The sequence below is a fragment of the Papio anubis genome, chromosome 10, assembly GCF_008728515.1.
Source record: "Papio anubis isolate 15944 chromosome 10, Panubis1.0, whole genome shotgun sequence".
In the NCBI taxonomy this organism is placed as follows: domain Eukaryota; kingdom Metazoa; phylum Chordata; class Mammalia; order Primates; family Cercopithecidae; genus Papio; species Papio anubis.
The window spans coordinates 56,233,663-56,254,790 of NC_044985.1; the positions used below are offsets into that span (position 1 = coordinate 56,233,663).

Sequence of the window (21,128 nt, forward strand, 5' to 3'; positions counted from 1 at the left end):
CACTCCTAGGCTTATTCTTGTCTCTCAAGCACAAAGAGATCAAAGTGCTGGGGCAGTCAGCAGTTTTCCTTTGATGTCTAGGAAAGTCCTCTATCAGTCTCCAGTCCATTCTAAGGGTTCATTATCTCCTCCCCACAAAGCATTGTATAGAGGCTTGGCAATAAGTCCAAAATTAGAAATCCATATCCAGGAAAATTTGGACATAACTAAGAAATCTCACAACTGTTGCCAGGTGGTTGGTCTGTCTGCCCTGGTGAAGGTGTCCTGCTGGTCAGGGACCAGGTTCTTCTGCCCTTGGGAAAGCTCGAACCCAAGATATTACTGCAGGCTGAGAAATCAAGAGCCTTTTTCTTGGATACCCTGTACCTTTGTTCGGCCAGAAAACTTAGATTCAATATAGTGTTTTGGTCAACTGCTGGGTGGTGCTGGCAATTAAGATGTCATCAGCATACTGCAATAGAGTCCCATTCTTTAATTGCAAGTCTGGGAGGTCTTTAGCAAGAATTTCCCCAAAGATGGTAGGGAGTTTTTAAACCCCTGAGGGAGAACTGTCCAACAATACTTTTACTGTGCTTCAGTATCTAGGTCTTCCCATTTAAAAGCAAACAGTTCTTGTGACTCAGGGCTCAGGGGGACGTAAAATAAGGCATCTTTTAAATCTAAGACTGTGAACCAACTGAGTTCACCAGCTGGGGTTGTGAGTAAAGTATAGGGATTAGAGGCCACTGAGTAGATACCTTTTACCATTGATTGATAGTCCTCCAGTCCTGAACAAATCTGTTTCTTAGTCCCAGGCTTCTGAACAAGCAGAATAGGCATGTTACATGAGGACTAGCAAGGCCTAATGAGTCCAAACTGAAGGAAAGTACACAGCAGAGGTTGGATGTCCCTTCTCACTTGTTGGCTTAACAGGTATTGTTTTAAGCATGGCTACGTTGTTCCCACCTGTACCTTGACTTGTACTGGACGGCTGTTCTGGCCCTTCCTGGTCTCCCATCTGCCTATGCTTCCACGGCAACCTGCAGGGCATAGGCTTGTTCTGGAGGGTACCAAAATATTTACTTGTACTGCGATGAAAGTAACTTTGGCATTTACTTTAGTTATGAAGTCATGTCACAGCAGAGGAATGGGGCATTCAGGCATATATAAGAAGCTGTGCTTCAGGTGGGTTGGCCCAGCTGATATGCTAAAGGTTGGAGGATGGTCTCGTTAAGGTTTCTCCCAAGACCCTGGTCACTTTAACAGTTTCTGAAGTGTTTAGACAGCCAGGTAACTAGCCTCAGTGTCCACCCAAAAGTCCAAAAGTTGATTTCCCACTGCCATCATGACATGGGACTCCATGTGGGAATATAGAGAGTGATGCTTGGGTCTGGAGGAACCACAGGGCCCTATCATTCCTGGTCCTTATTCTAGGTATCTTTAACCTCAGACGTCTCAGCTATTTCAGGCATCTGGTGAACAGGGAGGGGGTTTTCCCTAACGCTGTTCTTTTTACAGTGTGAATAGTCTTTTCTCCAGTGGCCTTTTAGCTTGTAGTAAGTGCACTGCTTGGGACCTACATTGGGATGTCACCCTTTGTTGGTCTGGGGCTCAGTAGGGGTCCTACCTGGGATGAAGCATCTGAAGGAGATTCACGCTGTGGTCCTGGGACCCCTCGAGTCACAGCCACAGCCAGAAGGTTAGCCTGATGTTTCATCTTCCATTGTTCCTTTTAAAAAATTATCTGGACTGGGCAAACACTCTAAAGGCAATCTCCATTAACTGGGACAGGGATATACCCAAGAGCCCCATCCATCTTCTCCAACTTTCTCCAAATGCCAGGAGCACTTTGGCTGATAAAGGTCATTATTTATCATTTGTCGGTACTTCTAGATCATGTCTATATACCACCTATACACTTTAAACACCCATTCCAAGAATTCTGAGGGGCTCTCATTAGGTTTCTGCCTAACTTCCTGAACTTTATTAAGACCTTTCTAGGCTGGGCACAGTGGCTCACACCTGTAATCCCAGCACTTTGGGAGGCTAAAGCAGGTGGATCACCTGAGGTCAGGAGTTTAAGAACAGCCTGGCCAACATGGTGAAACCCCATCTCTACTAAAAATACAAAAAATTAGCTGGGCGAGGTGGTGCGTGCCTGTAATCCGTTACTCAGGAGGCTGAGGCAGGAGAATCGCTTGAACCCAGGAGGCAGAGATTGCAGTAAGCCGAGATTGTGCCATTGTACTCCAGCCTGGGCAACAGAGCGAGACTCTGTCTCAAAACAAAACAAAAAAAAAACCTTTCTGTTTCAGCACTCCTTTACAGAGGCCAGCCAGAATGCAGTTGCAGTCTTGATAAGACTAAATCTTGATAAAGCCTTCTCCATTTACATTCCATTCCCAGTCTGAGGTGGGTACAGCCACCTGTGCAGCCATTCTTACCAGGTTACCTGGGACCTCATGCATGCAACCAACTTCTTCCCCGGCCTTATCTAGGACCATTCTCTGCTCTTCTGAGGTCAATAAAATACAAAGGAAATTTTGTACATCTGCCCAAGATGTGCTTGGGTTGCAGATATCAAGAACAAATCTTCCATCCTCCTCAGATTCTCCAACTACGTGGGCACGTTATTTTCCCAATTAAACAAATTGAACGTGGAAATGGAGAGTAAACCCAGATAAGCCCCACTGGCTGATCTGTGACAGCGTCAATGCCTCCTATAGGAATCTGCTGAAGAGGGAATTGCCTTCCCTGAGCTAGAGGGGCACTATGGCCGAATCTGGTTTCCTGTCAGAGGTGTGGGGGTAGACCATTCCTATTGCTCCTGGCTTCTATTCCTGCAAAGGTGGGGAGATCAGGGAAGACTGGGAGATCAGGGAAGATGGGAACCTCAGCTCAGGTGCTCATAGAGCAGCCCCAGCTGCCATAGGTAGGAGAAGGAACTGAGGGCTCATTTAACCGAGCAATCAAAATGTCATCATTTTTTTCCTGTGACTCAAAAAAAAACAGGCTTTTTTCCACTGCCAGTTAGTTGGGCCACAACCTTACACGTTTTCTGCATTGGTTTATTTTGCCAAAGTGCCATTAAACACTGTACATAGGAGGTCCCATCCCATTTCTCTTTCCTTTTACAAAACAAATCTAACTCCAAGATTCTGTGGTGACAAAGAGAACCCTGACAAGGCCATCATGCATTCTTAATCCCACAGGAAACTATGCCCAAATGGTGTTACAGAGAAAATAAACTACTTACAGGTCAGTGGGTAATATCCCCAAAATTTCCACTTCTTGGGGATACACGCCAATGGGTTCTCCTCCAGTATAGCAGACATTTGGGTACCCATACTTCTGTGTTTTTATCACAACTTTGTCTCCAATCTTCAAATAAGAGTCTCCAGTGGTTTGTAGGGACACCCCATCCATCAGATCAAGCCCAAAACAAGTTTTCCGTTTTCTTGGCCCGATAGGAAGCCCAATATGCCAGAGGGTGAACTTGGTGGCTTTCTAGTGGGTCAAAGAAAACAGCACATTATGAGCAGGTATAGGCATACAAGAGGGACTGAGGTATTTCCCTGTTGCAGGAAGTCAGGGATCCTGAACGGAAGGACTGGCTGAAGCCACAGCAGAAGAACCTAAATTGTTAAGATTTCATGGACATTTATCACTTCCTCAATCAATACTCTTGTAATTTCCTATGCCTGTCTTTACTTTAATCTCTTAATCCTGTCATCTTCATAAGCTGAGGATGTATGTCGCCTGAGGACCCTGGGATGATTGCGTTATCTGTACAAATTGTAAAACGTGTGTTTGAACAATATGAAATCTGGGCATCCTGAAAAGGAACAAGATAACAGTGATTTTCAGGGAACAAGGGAGATAACCACAAGGTCTGACAGCCTGTGGGGCCAGGCAGAACAGAATCATATTTTTCTTATTGCAGAAAGCAAATAGGAGAACTATCACTGAATTCTTTTCCCAGCAAGGAATAACCCTGGGAAAGGAATGCATTCCCAGGGAAGGTCTATGGACAGCCACTCTGGGAGTGTCTGCCTTATGCGGCTGACACTTATAAGATAAGGGATGAACTAGGCCCTGGTCTCCTGCAGTGCCCTCAGGCTTGCTAGGATTAGGAAATTCCAGCCTGGTGAATTCTAGTCAGACTGGTTGTCTGCTCTCGAACGCTGTTTCCTGTTAAGATGTTTATCAATGACAATGCGTGCCCAGTGGGACATGGAACCTCATCAGTAATTCTAATTTCACCCTGCCCTTGTGATCTTTTATTGTCCTTTGAAGCATGTGATCTTTATGACTTACTCCCTGCTCGTACCTCCCTCCCCTTTTGAAATTCCTAATAAAAACGTGCTGATTTTGTGGCTCATGGGGCACCATGGAACCTGCCAATACGTGATGTCACCCCTGGAGGCCCAGTTGTAAAATTTCTCTCTTTGTACTCTTTATTTCTCAGACCGGCCGACACTTAGGGAAAACAGAAAGGACCTACGTTGAAATATTGGGGGCTGTTTCCCCCAGTATAAAACAGCGCATTAAGAGAAGGTGCAGGCATACAAGAGGGAATGAGGTATTTCCCCACCTACCACATAGCAACTTATAACCACCCTCCCAAAGTGGATTCTGGAACATGTGTTCCCACTGTTGATCTCAGTATAGAAACCTCTTTGCTGTCCAACAGTAGCCATAAGAGGGCAGATGCAACCAAGGTCAGGGGCCACAGTCAAAGCAAAGCAGCTACCACCCGGCCACCCACACCTATCTACAGACAGGACAGGTTGAACGAAACTCTCCAATATTAGATTTTAGATTCCCAGGCAGAGAATACACACAAAACAGTACACAGACATTAGTTTCTTTGCCAGGGCCCAAATACTGACCTGGCAAGGCTCAAATTTGCCCCCATTGACTCCTATCATCTTTGTTCCACTCAAGGTGGGGAGGGATGACCTCTGACCAGGAATTCGTTAGTCTCACAAAGCCCGTCTGGTTCCCAGGCAAAAAGAAGATTTAGGGAAAGCACTATTATCATCTTTATTTCAAAGTTAAACTATAAACTAAATTCCTCCTACAGTTTTATCTCAGCCTGTGTCCAGGAATGAACAAGGGTGGCTTAGAAGTTAAAGGTAAAATGGAGTTGATTATATTAGATCCCTTTCACTCTCTTTTGTGTGTGTGTGTGTGGCCTCTAGCTACATAAATCCTAAACCTGGGTTTTCTAAGGATAAAAAACTCTGGGCAAGATCGAAGAGCAATGTCACCCTGAGTTAGGCCTGCTGGACTTCTGTCAGCAATTCCTTCAGGGATCCCCTCCATATATATATAAATATACAATAAAGTAATGACAAAGAGAAGGCCTTCCAAACCACAATTCCAGACCAGAATCTAAACTAGAAGAGTATTTCTTTAAACAGGTTCCTTATTCTTCATCCAGCTGGGGAGAGACTGCCACAAACTGAGACTCTTCTTACAATTCCAGGGAAAGCTGGATAGTCCCTGTGATGGGGCCACAAGTGCCTCTAGAGAGGTCAGTAGATCAGGAGAACAAAGGTTTTGGCAGCACCTGGAATACTCACCAAGCCAGGTTATAAGATGTCTTCCAGGAACTATGTGTCCATTGCAATTAGATCCATGCACTCTGGGTTGGCAGCAGCCTGCTGGCAGAGACAACACCAGAGGCAGCCCTTAGTCCAAGAGAACTAAGCACCCACTTGGATTGGCCTGCAGACCTGAAACTGGTGAGGGACTGCCAAATCACAAACAGATGTCCACAAGTGCTATCCCAGACAATCCCCCAGATTTGTAACTGAACAACGGATTCTCCTTGCCCACTGCCCAGATAAGAGACAATTTATCAAGACAAGGGAATTGAATAAAGAAAGAGTTTACTGCACACAGGGCTGGCTAAAGGGCAGAATAGTTTTATTACTCAAATCAGTCTCCCCCAAAATTCAGAAACAGAGTGTTTAAGGATAATTTGGTGGATAGGGAGTTAAGGAGTGGGAGTGCTGATTGGATGGGTTAGAGATGAAATCATAGGAGGTTCTACGTGGGTTCTTGCCATCCTGTTCCTGGGTGGGATCATAGAACTGGTTGAACCAGATTACTGGTCTGGGTGGTGCCAGCTGATGCATCAGAATGCAGGGTTTCAAAAATACCTTGAAAACTTTTACAGACATTGATGTTATTTCTAGGAGCAATTGTGGAAGTCAGGAATCTTGTGGCCTCTAGCTATATAACTTCTAAACCTAACCTTGTGGCTAATTTGTTAGTCTTACAAAGATGGTCTGGTTCCCAGGCAAGGAGATTTGTTTAGGGAAAGCACTATTATCATCTTTGTTTCAAAGTTAAACTATAAACTAAATTCCTCCTATAGCTCTCTCAGCCTACGCCCAAAAATGAAAAAGGGCAGCTTGGAGGTTAAAGGTAAAATGGAGTTGGTTATGTTAGATCCCTTTCACTCTCATAATTTTTTTTTTTTTTTTTTTTGAGACAGAGTCTCACTCTATTACCCAGGCTGGAATGCAGTGGCATGATCTCAGCTCACTGCAACCTCTGTCTCCTGGGTTTAAGTGATTCTCCTGCCTCAGCCTCCCGAGTAGCTGGGATTACAAGCATGCACCACCAAGCCTGACTAATTTTTGTATTTTTTTAGAGATAGAGTTTCACCATGTTGAGAAGGCTGGTGTTGAACTCCTGACTTCAAGTGATCTGCCCACCTTAGCCTCCCAAAGTGCTGGGATAACAGGTGTGAGCCACCACCCACTCTCATAATTTTTGCAAATGCAATTTTAACTTAATCATTTTCAGTTGGCAATTTTCAGTGACTGCCTCAGAACTCCCTAGCTGGGTTATTATTTTAGTAATTATTCTCAGTGGCACAGCCTAGAGACCATTTTAGTCTATTTTGTTTACATTTAATCAATCCCCTGAATTAAATCTCTTCATGTCAATAATATCTACAGTGGTTTCTATTTTATGCATCAAATTCTACTGATATGGCCATCCACCCAAAGAAAATGTTACAAGATCTGGGAAATTGAAAGAGAAAATATGTAGACAAAAGGTAGCTGCCTTCTTCCAGCTAATGCTGAATTCACGGTACGCTTTCTGCTTTTAAGATCAACTTGATTATTCAAGATATGTCCAGTAAGTTCATATCACAGTGAATTCTGTTTCTTTTTTCTAAATCTCTAAGAAGGGTGAAAATATGCACATTACTTAACTAAAAAATAATAAAAGGGGTTGGGCGCAGTAGCTCACACCTGTAATCCCAGCACTTTGGGAAGCAGGCAGATCACAAGGGTCAGGAGTTCAAGACCAGCCTGGCCAATATGGTGAAACCCCCTCTCTACTAAAAATACAAAAATTAGCAGGGTGTGGTGCCTGTAGTCCCAACTACTCAGGATGCTGAGGCAGGAGAATCACTTGAACCTGGGAGGCAGAGGCTGTAGTAAGCTGAGATCGCACCACTGCACTCCAGCCTGGGTGAGAGAGCAAGACTCCATTTCAAAAAATAATAAATAAATAAATAAATAAATAATAAAAGAGATAGGGTTCAGGACATACCACCCAAAAATATGACTGTAGGAGAATATAGCACTCTAAATTTACCTTGTTAGCATAAAGATTATTTTCAGCTATTTTGGAAAACAGCAGAAACAGGGGAAGCTCTGAAAAAAGAGCTGTTACCCTTTTGTAAAAGAAATTATACATCTATAAAGGAAATCGCCATTTGTAAGGATGGCTTCCTCTCTGCACTGTAAAATCACTAGAAACTTATCAATGAAGAAGGCATTCGTGTAAATCTACACAACAAACCTTGCTCGTTTACCATGATTTTCCTGGCCATGTCATAATTGAGTCTCTTCCACACCATTTATTTGATTCAGAAAACCACAGTATTTAAGCCTAAGTGAAAACCACCTCTTAGAGATTTACTCATTTCTCTGGATTATCTCCCATGTATATATGAGATATATGTGTTAATAAACTTCTGTGTGTTTTACTCTTGTTAATCTGTCTTTTGTTCCTGGAGTCTGAGAAATCCCAACAAAAGAAGCAATCAGGAAATTAGAGGAATAAAAGTAGAGAAAAGTGTAAAGAATCATTATTCTTCAAGTTTTAAAGAATGTCACATTTCTTGAATTGAATGTGTTTATTAAATCCCACTAACAAATTCCAGAAAAATTTAAAAATCTTCAGTTAGTAAAAATTTGTAAGTACAATAAAAGAAAGTATGTCCAGTCTGCAGAATATCTAAATGGGTGATGAACGGGTATGGTTTTTATTTGCCTAGCATCCTATGATGGAGTGTGTGTGTGTGCTGCCTCTCTACTTATTCCCAGTTTCCAGGAGTGGAAACATGGTCCAACTCTGGCCAGAGACTATCCTGGTGCTTTTCAAAACTGACCGTGAAAGAGGTGCTCACTACCAAGGTTTTGCTCAGCTAGGACTATTGAAGCCTGGTGCTACTCTGTCCATCTGTCATTATGAGGAAAGCAGATACCAAGGAAAGCAGAACTGAAATAAGGAAAGGAAGGAAGGTGAGGGCAGTACACATTCTGGTGCTTTAGGTCCAACATAACTGAAGAGTTTCCAGTGACACTGACAGCACAGGAGTCAGACAAATGCCTAGGGAGATGGGGCGGGTCGCTGGTGAAACCCCACCTTCATGTCAAAGACAGTTTAAAGCCTGAAAGCCAAGCCACAAGTCAAATCCACAGAATGAATTGAGAACCTGTCTTCCCATTTGGTGTACTGGCCTCTGATCACCAACCTTCACCTATCTTACATATACTCACCCTTCCCCAATTGATTTTTTACACAGCCATGCACACCTTTGAGTGGTGCCTTTGTTTTGAACTTTTTGCATACTCACAAAACAATCAGCATGCACTCCCCTATTCTGGGCCCATAAAAGCCCCAGACTCAGCCACACTGGGCGAGAAACCACCCAATTTGGGGTGGGGTACCACCCCTGCATCCCCCCTGCACTGAGAACCATTATGTTGCTCAGTACAATTCTCCACCCTCCTCACCCTTCAATTGTCAGGATATCCTCATTCTTTTTTGATGCAGAACACGAACTTGGGAACCACCAAATGCACGTATGAGCTATAACACAGCCGTATGTGCAAGCTAGGTGCAGACTGGGTGTGCTGAGTGGGTAGGTCACCTCCAGCAGGTAGTATGCCCAAATGAGGCCTGAGTGGGTCACCAACAGGAGGTCCCTGCTGGCAAAGTGACTGAGAAAAATCCTGCATCATTTCTCAGAGCTCATCCAGGATCATCAGAAGGGTGGGTAAATGTGGACCTAATGATGCTTCACTTTTTCCCAAGACTTCTCGTCCTCAGACTTTCTTCTGAAGGCAGATGAAGCACCAATCCTCTGATTAGCCAATTAAAGGCAAACAGCACAGCTACAGAGCAATGCTGGGGAGGAACCTGCCACACTCACCTCTGCCCTGTTGCACTCAGGTGTAGGGAATCCTGGCTTTGTTTCCCCTCACAAAGGTCTGGCCATCATCGGGGATCAGAATAAGGTCCTGGGGCAACTGAAGGCATCCAGCCAAGGCCACACCTTGATGTTGCCTGAAGTCCCCAGATCAGCTCTAGTACCCAACCACCTGTTAGGGTGTCAGCCAAGACTTTGCTGTGGCATTTCTCTTCTTTCTTTCATGGATTGTAATGGCTCCTATCTCTTCTTTTATAATATTAAGGGTGTTGTTGCAAACTACAGAGATATTACTGGGTAGGATGGGCAAGTGGCCCAGTCATCAAAAATGTAATTCAGAACAATGTGGTTTCCATCCATTCTTCGAGGCAAGGAGGAGGCAGTGATTAAGAGTTTTTTCCCCATTGAAGGAACCCACTTGCATAAGAGCAAGAGGCTTTTTAATCCAGGTGCCTACACTTTCCTTGACTTAAGCTGTTGTTTTTTTTTCACCCCTCCCACTATGTCAGGAGTTAACACAGATCTGCAAATACAGAGAGCTTTCCTATGCGAGAGTTGTTTTTTTCCTTTTGGGAGGCACCTTACTGGGCCACATCCCCAAATCTTGGGACTCCCTTTCTCTCCCTTGTTAGAGGAGGATCTGGTTCCACAGCTTCACCTTAGCAGTCTGCTTATGGCAGAGAAACAATGGAGGAATGGCCCAGGCTGTCACTGCCAGTCACTGACTACAGTTTGGCAAGGCCCATATGGGAGTCAATTTAATGAGTCCATGCACCCTCCTGGGGCACTTTGTTGTTCCAAACTCAATTCCAACCTTCAGGCTGAAGCCCTAGAAAAGGAAACTAGGTCTTAGATCAGACAACAGCAGAAGTCTAGCGGTACAGCACAGGCGAGTATGACTAATTCCTGCCAATTAGGCAACTCCTCCCAGCATCATGGAAGGAGGTCATGTGTGTATCCAAGGCATAAATGAGGTCTAGGGAACTCGAAGGTTACCAACAGCAGGGAGGACAGGCCAGTGCAGATATTCCTACCCTCTAGGCTTCCCTGCTACATGGGTGAAGGCCATATTGGGACCCATGGGCAGCACCTGCCAAGGTTGGTGAAACGTGGGGATAGAAGGATGGAAGAAAAAAGAGGATGCCTTTTTTTCCCTCTCCCTCATGTACCCTGGGTATTTGCTGGGAAGAGAAATTACGGGATGCCTTTTTCCCCTCTTTCCCGGATGGTTAAAAACCATCTTCAGTTTGTACTTCTCTCCAGTGTATCCTGAACCATTGGAACTCCTTTGGGGGAAAAAAAAAAAAAAAAAGGCTTTTTTTCTGTTTCCTTCTCTGTCCTCTCTTTGTGGATGGGTAATTGTGTCTCCATACCACAGGAAACTCCCATTCACATGTATCCCCAAAGAGGGGTAAATATCATTTCCCCAAACTTTAAACTGTTTGGCCTAAAAATGAACCAGGAAGAAATTACAGCTCTAACTGAAAAATCTCTTGAGGAGGGACAACTTTTACAGTATGTAGATAATCTCTCTGTCTGCTTTCCCTTCACAGGACTCCAGGGTCGATAGGACTCCATAGCCCAGGGGAAGGGAACTTAGAAACCTGACACGCCAGCAGAAGCGTAGAAGTTCTTACCAGTCACACTTCTGGCCTCCCTCTCTCTGTAAAACCTGGATGAATGAACGGTGGAAAAAAAAAAATTCGATGTTTATATAATCTGTAGATTTGATTAATGGAAAAAAAGATTTGTGAGGCTAGTCTTAACCTGTAGCTAATCTGGTATAGATTTTGTGTGTCTTTCTGTATAGTTGTCATAAGGTGGAATACCTTAAAATACAACCTGGGCTTAGCATCCCATAAGCCTGTTGTTCAAGCAGGCCAGAAAACTGGATAGTTGCAATCTTTGCTACAGGTCTCAGAAAAACAAAACAAAACAAAACAAAACAAACACTGGATGAGGTCTCCATCTTATTTTACATCCTTGAGAGCTTGACCTTGTAACCACATGGCAGTATTTTCTCTTGTTCTCTGCCATTTTACAATGGCATCCCAGGTTCAGTCCTGCCTTAGGGAATGAGTACTTTCCAGTTAATATCTGTGTGACTTTTTTTTTTTTTTTTTTCTTTTTGAGACGGAGTCTCACTTTGTCACCCAGGCTGGAGTGCAGTGGCACATCTTAGCTCACTGCAAGCTCCGCCTCGCAGGTTCACACCATTCTCCCGCCTCAGCCTCCCGAGTAGCTGGGACTATAGGCGCCCACCACCATGCCCGGGTAATTTTTTGTATTTTAGAAGAGACAGGGTTTCACTGTGTTAGCCAAGATGGTCTCGATCTCCTCACCATGTGATCTGCCCACCTCAGCCTCCCAAAGTGCTGGGATTACAGGCGTGAGCCACTGCACCCAGCCCTATCTGTGTGACTTTTACATTTGCTTATTCTATTCCCATCCATCCACAACTTTCAGCTTCCTTTTTTAAATCTTCCCTTCTGTGAGGCACATTTAGAGATTCTAGATTTTTAAAAAACTGCTTACCACCTCTTTGAAAATACCTCATAACACTTGTGGTTAAGTCATAACCTTAGTTGAGGTTTGTTGGTTTCACCTGTGAGGCTGCTTTTGGTAAAGTTCAAAAGCCAGAAATATTGGCTGCTTGACTAACTCAAGTAATAAGGGATTTAAAAATATTTTTTAAAAGAGCACCGTCAGCTTATATTAACAGGGGACAGGCTGGATGTGGTGGCTCACGTCTGTAATCCTAGCACTTTGGGAGGCCGAGGTGGGTAGACTGCATGAGCTCAGGAGTTTAAGACCAGCCTGGCCAACATGTAAAAATCCCGCCTCTACTATAAACACAAAAAATTAGCTGGGCATGGTGGCATGCACCTGTAATGCCAGCTACTTGGGAGGCTGAGGCATGAGAATTATTTGAACTCAAGAGGTTGCAGTGAGCTGAGATTGTGCCACTACACTCCAGCCTGAACAAGAGTGAGACTCTGTCTGAAACAAAAAAAAATTGGATATCCTAGCTATAAGTATATTTAAAACACCTTTATGTCTTTTTTTCCTCTATCTCTTGTTTGGTTGGAAAAAGGTTTTTTTCTTCTCAGTTGACTGAATTGTTTTTCTCCACTCTCAATGCACACCTGAGAAGCTTAAGATAATTTCTGATAGCCTGGGATTCCTTAGGATAAACAGAGAAGGCACCACAGAACCCATTTTGGGAAAAATCTGTTTTCCTCAGGGAACCCCAATAATCAAAGTCAGATAGATCCTTCTCAAAATCTGTTTTTGTCTTCAAGCTATACCTACTTATTAGGCCCTAGAAACGGCATGTTTTCGTACCCCTGTTTCTTGAAGAGCTCCACCCCAGGTCCAGCAATCCAACTAGGAGATTGCCAAGTGAAAAATCTGGCAGGGCCAGGTGGCTGACACCTGTAATCCTGGAACTTTCAGAGGCTGAGGTGGGTGGATCACCTGAGGCCAGGAGTCTGAGACCAGCCTGGCCAACATGGTGAAACCCCATCTCTACTAAAAATAGAAAAATTAGCCAGGCATGGTGGTGGGTGCCTGTAATCTCAGCTACTCAGGAGGTTGAGGCAGGAGAATCACTTGAACCCAGGAGGTGGAGGTTGCAGTGAGCTGAGATCATATCACTGCTCCCCAGCCTGAGCAACACAGCAAGGCTCTGTCTCAAAAAAAAAAAAATCTCATATCTACTGGATCTTCTTCTGTCCATGTAGTTATACATGTGATATGTGTGTGATGTTTATATTAAAAAGAGCTCCAATTAATTGGATTAAATAAAAATAAGCACTTAGATCAAATATTTTTCAAGAAAAAATAGAAGCTGTAATGCCTTTTAGTTCATGTGACTTTAATCTTAGAGAAATTAAAGTCTTAAAGATTATATGACAAATGTCTTCAAAATGTAAATACATGGTCTAAATTATGCAGGTCAAATACTAGGATTACTAAATGCTTTAAGGTCAAAAATTGCTTCTTTGGCTGTTGAAAATTGACTTGCCTGCTTTACAGTTTAAGGCCTGGGGACATATGGAGTTAACTGTGCCCCTAACTATGCTGGAAAGATACCTTATCTGTGCCTAGTACATAATTAAAATAACTTACCAGGTTTTACATCAACACTAAAAATATCTAAAAGTCACCATAACATATAACTGAGGCTACCGAAAATAGATTTACATGAAAGGTGTGTGAAAAAAGTAAAATACGTTTTTAGTAAAAGATTATAAGAAGGCAAGGCAGTGTCAATTTTTGCCTAGAGGGTTAAAGGATTGTTTTAAATTAAATTAAATTAAATTAAACTCAAGGTTTGAACAAGTTGTGGAAGGTCTGTAAAAATTAACCTTGTAAAAGAAATCTTGTGTGTAAATGTATTGACTAAATTCAAAAGAGTATTATTTGGTTTTTCCACAAATAGAACATTGGAATAAAAGGAAAACAAGGTTTTCTAAAGGCACCGATCTGCTCTTTAACAAAACTTTGTATAGAGTTATAAAAGGCTTATAAGAGGATGGGTGCAGTGGCTCTTGCCTGTAATCTCAGCGCTTTGGGAGGCTGAGGTGGTCAGATCACCCAACCCAATGTCAGGAGTTCGAGACCAGACTGGCCAATGTAGCAAAACCCCATCTCTACTAAAATACAAAAATTAGCCAAGTATGGTGGTGGGTGCCTGTAATCCCAGCTACTCAGGAGGCTGAGACAGAAGAATTGCTTGAACCAGGGAAGTGGAGGTTGCAGTGAGCTGAGATCGGGCCACTGCACTCCAGCCTGGGCAACAGATCGAGACTCCATCTCAAAAAAAAAAAAAAAAGGTTTATAAGAAACTCACCTCATAGACAAACAGGTTAAGATTTGATAGAATTATCTATAAGGTTTTTTGTTGTTGTTGTTTTTGAGGCAGAGTCTCACTCTGTCACTACCCAGGCTGGAGTGCTGTGGTGCAATCTCACTGCAACCTCCACTTACTGGGTTCAAGTGATTCTCCTGTCTCAGATTCCTGAGTAGCTGGGATTACAGGTGGGTACCACCATGCCCAGTTAATTTTTGCATTTTTAATAGAGACAGGATTTCTCCATGTTGGCCAGGCTGTTCTCAAACTCCTGGTCTCAAGTGATCCACCTGCCTTGGTCTCCCAAAGTGCTGGGATTACAGGTGTGAGGCACCACCCCCAGCCTATAAGGTTTCATTTTTTAAACATTAAGGCTGACATTAATAGACTAATGTAAGGGTGGAGTTTGGCTTTCTCTCTCTTAAACAAGATTTTCATGTAATACAATTAAAGGATAATGAAAGACTTTTGTTTGCCTTGCAAATAAGCTACTGAAAAAAAAAAAGGAAGGGAGAGATAAGAGACAAGACTGTTTGGAAACCTAAGTCTTCCCTCTAAATGAGTAAAGGTTTTTGCCTTTTAAAAAGATTTTTCAGTCATCATTTTAGGTAAATAAATGATTTATGATAACCTGGAATTCTATTTCATAATATCAAGTGTTCTAAATCTTTACCATATTTGATAGGCTTCCCAAAATCAAACTTCAACTTCAAAATTGTCTTTCCTGACTCCTAACTTTGGGCTGCTACAGTGGGCCCCTGAAGCATCCAAGAGAAATAAACGGGATTATCTGACATATTTAGTTACACAGCATTGTCAAAATAAAAATTATGTTTAAATTCTTCAGGTTATATTTTAGTATATGATATTAAAATACATTCCAAAATTGTATTGGATTTCTAAAATTCTAATGTCTGAGTATATGCTACCAATCATAATTAGGGTTACTATGTTAAGTTATTGTAAACCACAATAATAACCAAATTTCTTTGTTAATCCTGTTTTTGACTGTAACTAAACTGGACATTTTGTTATTCAGAGACAATTGTCTTGTTTTGATCCTTTTCAAAAGATGGTTTATAATCAGCTATAGGACTTTTTGACAGGTGCTCTTAAATAAAGATTTCTGATAACATAGGAAATTGTGACATTGGAATAGAGGAAAACAATACAGGATTCATGAAGAGCTGAATTGCAGAATAAGAGTTAACTGAATGGACTGAACTAATAGAAAACTGAAGAAATCCTTTTTAATTTTTTGCTTAAAATGTTGCTGATCCTTTCCAAAGTCAGGAAAACTTTCATTTTCAGCTACTTACAACTTTTAACAATTGAGTAAGGTATATTCCTGTGAACAAAATTTGGAGCAATATTTGTTTCTCTCTGCCTGGTTTCTCCAAAATTTGGAAGCTAGATGTGAATATTCTTAACTTATAGCAATATAATGTTCTGCATAAGTGCAATAAGAATCCATTTTCTTTTGCAACAGGATGCAATTGGAGAAACTGGTTCTTTTACAAAGGCTTTTACTAAAAGGGTGTGGTTCCCTTTAGGGAATCAAGCTTGACTTGCAGAGGCATAAAACTTTCAAGTTTTCCCTTAGGAAAACATGCCTCATGCCTTGTCTATACAATCTCCGTACAGGTTTGGTGAGTTAGAAATGTCACTTTCTAACAGGGCTAGGAGCCCCAAGTCATCTCGGGCCCTCAAGAAGAGAGAAATGTACCCAACTCAGGTATTTAAGAGTACAAACCCATGGCTGGGCTTGGCTTTAAAAAGTCTCAACTGAGATTCCTTAGAGAACAGGGTTTCATCAAAGCCACTTTTTAAAAGTCTATGTGAAAATAATTATTCTTGCTGCACTTTATGCAAATAATCAGGCCAAGTATGAGTCTAAACTCTGTTTTGCAAACAATTCAGTCCTATCATGATTTAACAAAACTGAGGACTGGAGAGACAGCAATTATGTTTCACAACTTATCATACACTTGTCATTATATTCTAGTCTCATAATTAGTTTTTTAAATTTTGGTCTGCATTTTAGACTAACCCTGCTTATTCCTGTGAACTAACCAGTGATCTCTGGCTGCAGCTCAGTTATTTAAAGAAGTTTGAACTGAGTTTTTTGTGCTTGAGTCTGAAAGAGGCCTGGCAAATACAAAATAAAAATCTGTCAACACCATTGCATCTCTGAAATGATTAACAAATTAAAATAAGTATTTGGTTATTCTGCCCCTCCTTAGTTGGTTTAGCCAAAGAGCTTCTCCCTTGTAAACCAAAAATAAAATTTGGCTGGAGGTGGTGGCTCAGGCCTGTAATCCCACCACTTTGGGAGGCTGAGGTTGGCAAATCATTTGAGATCAGTAGTTCAAGACCAGCCTGACGAACAGGGTGAAACCCCACCTCTACTAAAAATACAAAAATTAGCCGGGTGTGGGGGCACACACCTGTAACCACAGCTATTCGGGAGGCTGAGGTCGGAGAATCACTTCAACCCAGGAGGTGGAGGTCGCAGTGAGCTGAGATCATGCTACTGCACTCCAGCCTGGACAACAGAGTGAGACTCTGTCTCAGAAAATATATACATTCTAAACCCTCCAACCAACTGAATAGACCCTTCCTTTTGGCCAAGAGCTTTCCAAAGTTAACCTGAGAAACTAGTTCAGGCCATGATGGGAAGCTGGGGTCAGACATGTCTCATTATTCTCTCCTCCCTGCTGGAATTCAGGTACAGCTGATCAGCATTAACATTAACACAGAGACTTTACATCTGACAAAACAGACTGTTTGTAGCATAAGATACCAACATGACAAGGAGCAGGCTCTGCAAGAAACCAAAGATTTTATCCCAAAATATATTTCTTGACATATTTTGAAATGGCCCTGCAAAGCTGTCTCTTGTGGGGAAAATCTACATTTTATAGAGAATCCTATTCCCTTTCCAAGTACTTTCCCTGATTCAGAAGGGAATTAACTAACTCTGGCACCTTTTTAAAGTCTGATAAGAAACATTTACAAAGTTGGGTGCAGTGACTCATGCCTGTAATCCCAGAACTTTGGGAGGCTGAGGCGGAGTCAAACTCTGTTAAATATTTGAAGAGATTTATTCTGAGTCAAATACGAGTGACCATGGCCCCATGACACAGCCCTCAGGAGGTCCTGAGAACATGTGCCCAAGGTGATTGGGGCACAGCTTGGTTTTATACGTCTTAGGGAGGCATGAGACATCAAATACACTTAAGAAATACATTAGTTTAGTCATGAAAGGTAGGACAATTCAAAGTTGAGGCTTCCAGGCTACAGGTAAATTTAAACATTTTCTGATTTACAATTGGTTGAGTTTATCTAAAGACCTGAGATCATAGAAAGGAAATGTTCAGGTTAAGATAAAGGATTGTGGAGACCAAAGTTCTTTTGAAGTTTTATTGTGCTGCTCTCAGAGACAACAGATGACAAACATTTCCTATTCAGATCTTTAAAAGGTGCTAGACTTTAAGTTAATCTTTTTAGGATTGGGAGGGCCTGGAAGTAAAAGATCCAGCTATGTTAATAGAGATCCTTTACTGATGCAAATTTTCCCCCACAAAAGACAGATTTGCAGGGCCATTTCAAGACATGGCAAAGAAACATGTTTTGGGGTAAAATATTTTGCTTTTCTTCCTTGTCTTGTAAATGTTATTCCAGAGTCAGGTTGAAAAGTAAGTCTGTATATACAGGGTTAAATAAAACCCATCTGATGAGAATTTATGGTTTGTAGGGCATGACTCCCCAGAATTCTTAGATAGGAATTTGGGCAAGATAAAAAAAATCAGAATTTACTCCTCAGTAGCATCACATGACAGATAGCAGGTCCTGAAATAAATTGAAGTGTTTTACTCCAAAACATATTTTTTCGACATATTTTGAACTGGCCCTGCAAAGCTATCTCTTCTGGGGAAAAAAATCTACATTCTGTAGAGGATCGCCTTCCCTTTCCAGGTTTTTCCTTTTAAGGTCTGACACCTTTTTAGGTCTGATGAGAGACACTTACCATCTGTACTCTCCGAAGCCTGCTACGTGGGGCCTTTATTTGTGTAATAAGAACCTTGGTCTCCACAACCCCTTGCCTTAACCCAGACACTCCTTTCAATTGATCCTAGGTCTTGAGATAATAACTTAACTCTTTCAACCAACTGCCAGTCAGAAAATCTTTGACTCTCCCTATAACCTGGAAGCCCCTCCTGCCAGAAGTTTCCCAACCCCCCTATATTATGTCTTAAAGTTGTCCTGCCTTTCCAGACCAAAGCAGTGTACGCTTTACATGTACTGAGTGATGTGTGCCTGCAACTTCCGTTCTCCTAAAAATGTATAAAATCAAGCTATAATTCAACCACCTTGGGCACATGTTTTCAGGACCTCTTGAGACTGTGCCTCAGGCCTTAGTCATTCATATTTGACTCGGAATAAATCTCTTAAAATATTTTACAGAGTCTGAGTCTTCTTTTTTAAATCAACAGTTCAAATAAATTTTTAAAAGTTTTAATGTGCCCAAATTTATCTTTTAACATTACCAATCTCAGTTTGTGAAAGTCTAGAGTTCTCCCTGTCCATGTCTGTAAATTCTTGAGGCTCATAGTCTCATTTATGGCCACCCCCCACTACCACTCAGACTCTTTATGTGCAAAGTCTATCCCCATTGCCACAAACTCTCATAAAAAATCATCCTTTCCTCCAATTTTCACAAAAGCACAACACATAAAAGATTCAGTATCCAATAATCTCTTTTTGCAAACTTTACTGAGGGTTTGGGTTACAACGAGTGCTCACGTTGTGAAGTCTTTGCAATCTTCTGCCTCCTCCCCTTCCCCTTTGCTCGACAAAGTGAATTCCTCTCCTAGCTTCCTGTAAAGCTGTTCTGAGCCTTCCCTAGAGATCTCTCCTTCCACTCCAGCAGCATTTCAAAGCACTTACTCCAGAAAAAAACTTTGTTTTTGCTAAATAAATCCTGGTGAATAGGATGCCCTCATATCACTACACAAGTAATTACCTGAATCAAAGTACCCTTTAAAGAAAGAAGGCAAATGTATATGGAGAAAAATTATGCTTCAGTGGAATATTATGTATTGTTTAGAGCACAACTTTTCAGGATATCTGATTCTGATTCACTGTCTTTGAGCTATTTTACAACTCTATAAATTGCAGATAAATGGTAACATCACACATAATTCTTACCTATACATGTGCAAATAAATTCTGTCAGGTAGAAGGGCAACCCTCCCTGATTCCCAAGGAAAGAGCCAGTTTTACAGCCTTTGCAAATTTTTCTGTATTCCTGTTTTTTCACTTCTCCTTTGAACTGGCTATAATATCTTCACTGGTTCCCTCGTTTAATTAATGTATTAAATAAAATTTGACACATGTTCATTTTATAGCTGCGTGAGAGTCATTATGTCACCTTTTTTGAAAACTATCTTTCCAGCATATCAAAAAGGGTTCTAGGGCAGGAAATGATAGCACACTCAAAAGGGAAATTAATTAATGAACGGACTATTTACAGGAGCGTGGGCAGAATTAAACCTCCAAGGCTGGTGAGCACCCAATCAGCAACAGAGAAAAATTAGTACTGTATCTCTAAGGATAGGAAGCTGTGGCCACCCTTGAACACAAATTATAGCCTTGAAGAAAGGTGTTGGGGGGGAAATATCATGACTTCTTTTTCCTTTTGTCTTCTGAACCTCATGAAGCCAGAGGGTACTGGGGACAAGGTAACACAGTTTACTTTTGTATTGCTTTTTCCATTCCTTTCAGTCACATCAGTCCAACATGGATCATAAATTCTCAGTGAATTTACAGGGGCTGGCCCATGTCTGCTACGTAAAAATTTTTCTATAGAAGCTTACAGTGTGATTATACTTTATATCTACATGTGTGTCTTAGTCTGTTAGTGGTGCTATAACAAAATACTTCAGTCTGGGTAATTTTTAAGCAATAGAAATTAGTTTTCTTACAGTTGTAGAGGCTGGGAAGTTCAAGATCAAGGTGCCAGGATTCAATGTCTGGTAAGGGCTTTCTTGCTGTGTCCTCATGTAAACCACCCAATAGGTTTTTCTTGCCTGCTGCCCAGATAGAGCCAATTTATCAAGACAAAGAGTTTAATGCCTGTGGAGCTGGCTAAATGGAAGATGAGAGTTTTATTACTACTCAAATCAACCTCCCAGAAATTCAGAGGCTAGGGTTTTTTAAAGATAGTTTGGCAGACAGCAGGTAAGACAATGGGGAATGCTGATTGGTTGAGTCAGGAATAAAATTATAGGAAGTCGAAGCTGTCATCTTATGCTTAGTCAGTTTCTGGGTGGGGGCCACAAGACCAGATGAGTCATTTTACTTATCTGTGTGGTTCTACCTGGTCCATTGGAATTCAGGGTTTGAAAAATAACTCAAACACCAACGTTAGGTTTTATAATAGCAATGTTATCTATAGGCGCAATTGCGGAGGTCAGTGATCTTGTGGACTCTGACTGCATGACTCCTGAGTTATAATTTCTAATCTTGTAGCTAGTTTGTTAGTTTACTTATTTTTTGAGACAAGGTCTCGCTCTGTCACACAGGCAGAAATGATGCAGCAGGATCTTGGCTCACTGCAAACTACACCTTCTGGGCTCAACTGATGCTCCCCACGAAGCACTACAGGCACGTGCCACTATGCCCAGCTAATTTTGTTCATTTTCTGTCGAGACAAGGTCTATGCTGCCCAGGCTGGTCTCGAACTCCTGGACTTATGCAATCCTCCCACTATGGCCTCCCAAAGTGCTGGGATTACAGGCATGAGCCATTGTGCCCTGCCTA

At 41.9% G+C, this 21,128-nt stretch overlaps 1 long non-coding RNA gene across 2 annotated transcripts in view; it reads right to left on the reverse strand.

The window, feature by feature from the left end:
- LOC116269161 overlaps positions 1-21,128 on the reverse strand; it is a 41,462-nt gene that overhangs the window by 17,679 nt on the left and 2,655 nt on the right. Inside the window, exon 2 of one of the 2 annotated variants that reach the window (XR_004176564.1) lies at positions 3,236-3,486. The exons of the other annotated variant lie outside the window; for it this stretch is intronic. This is a non-coding gene — a long non-coding RNA (uncharacterized LOC116269161). The remainder of the gene's footprint in view (positions 1-3,235; positions 3,487-21,128) is intronic. 2 annotated transcript variants of the gene reach the window in all.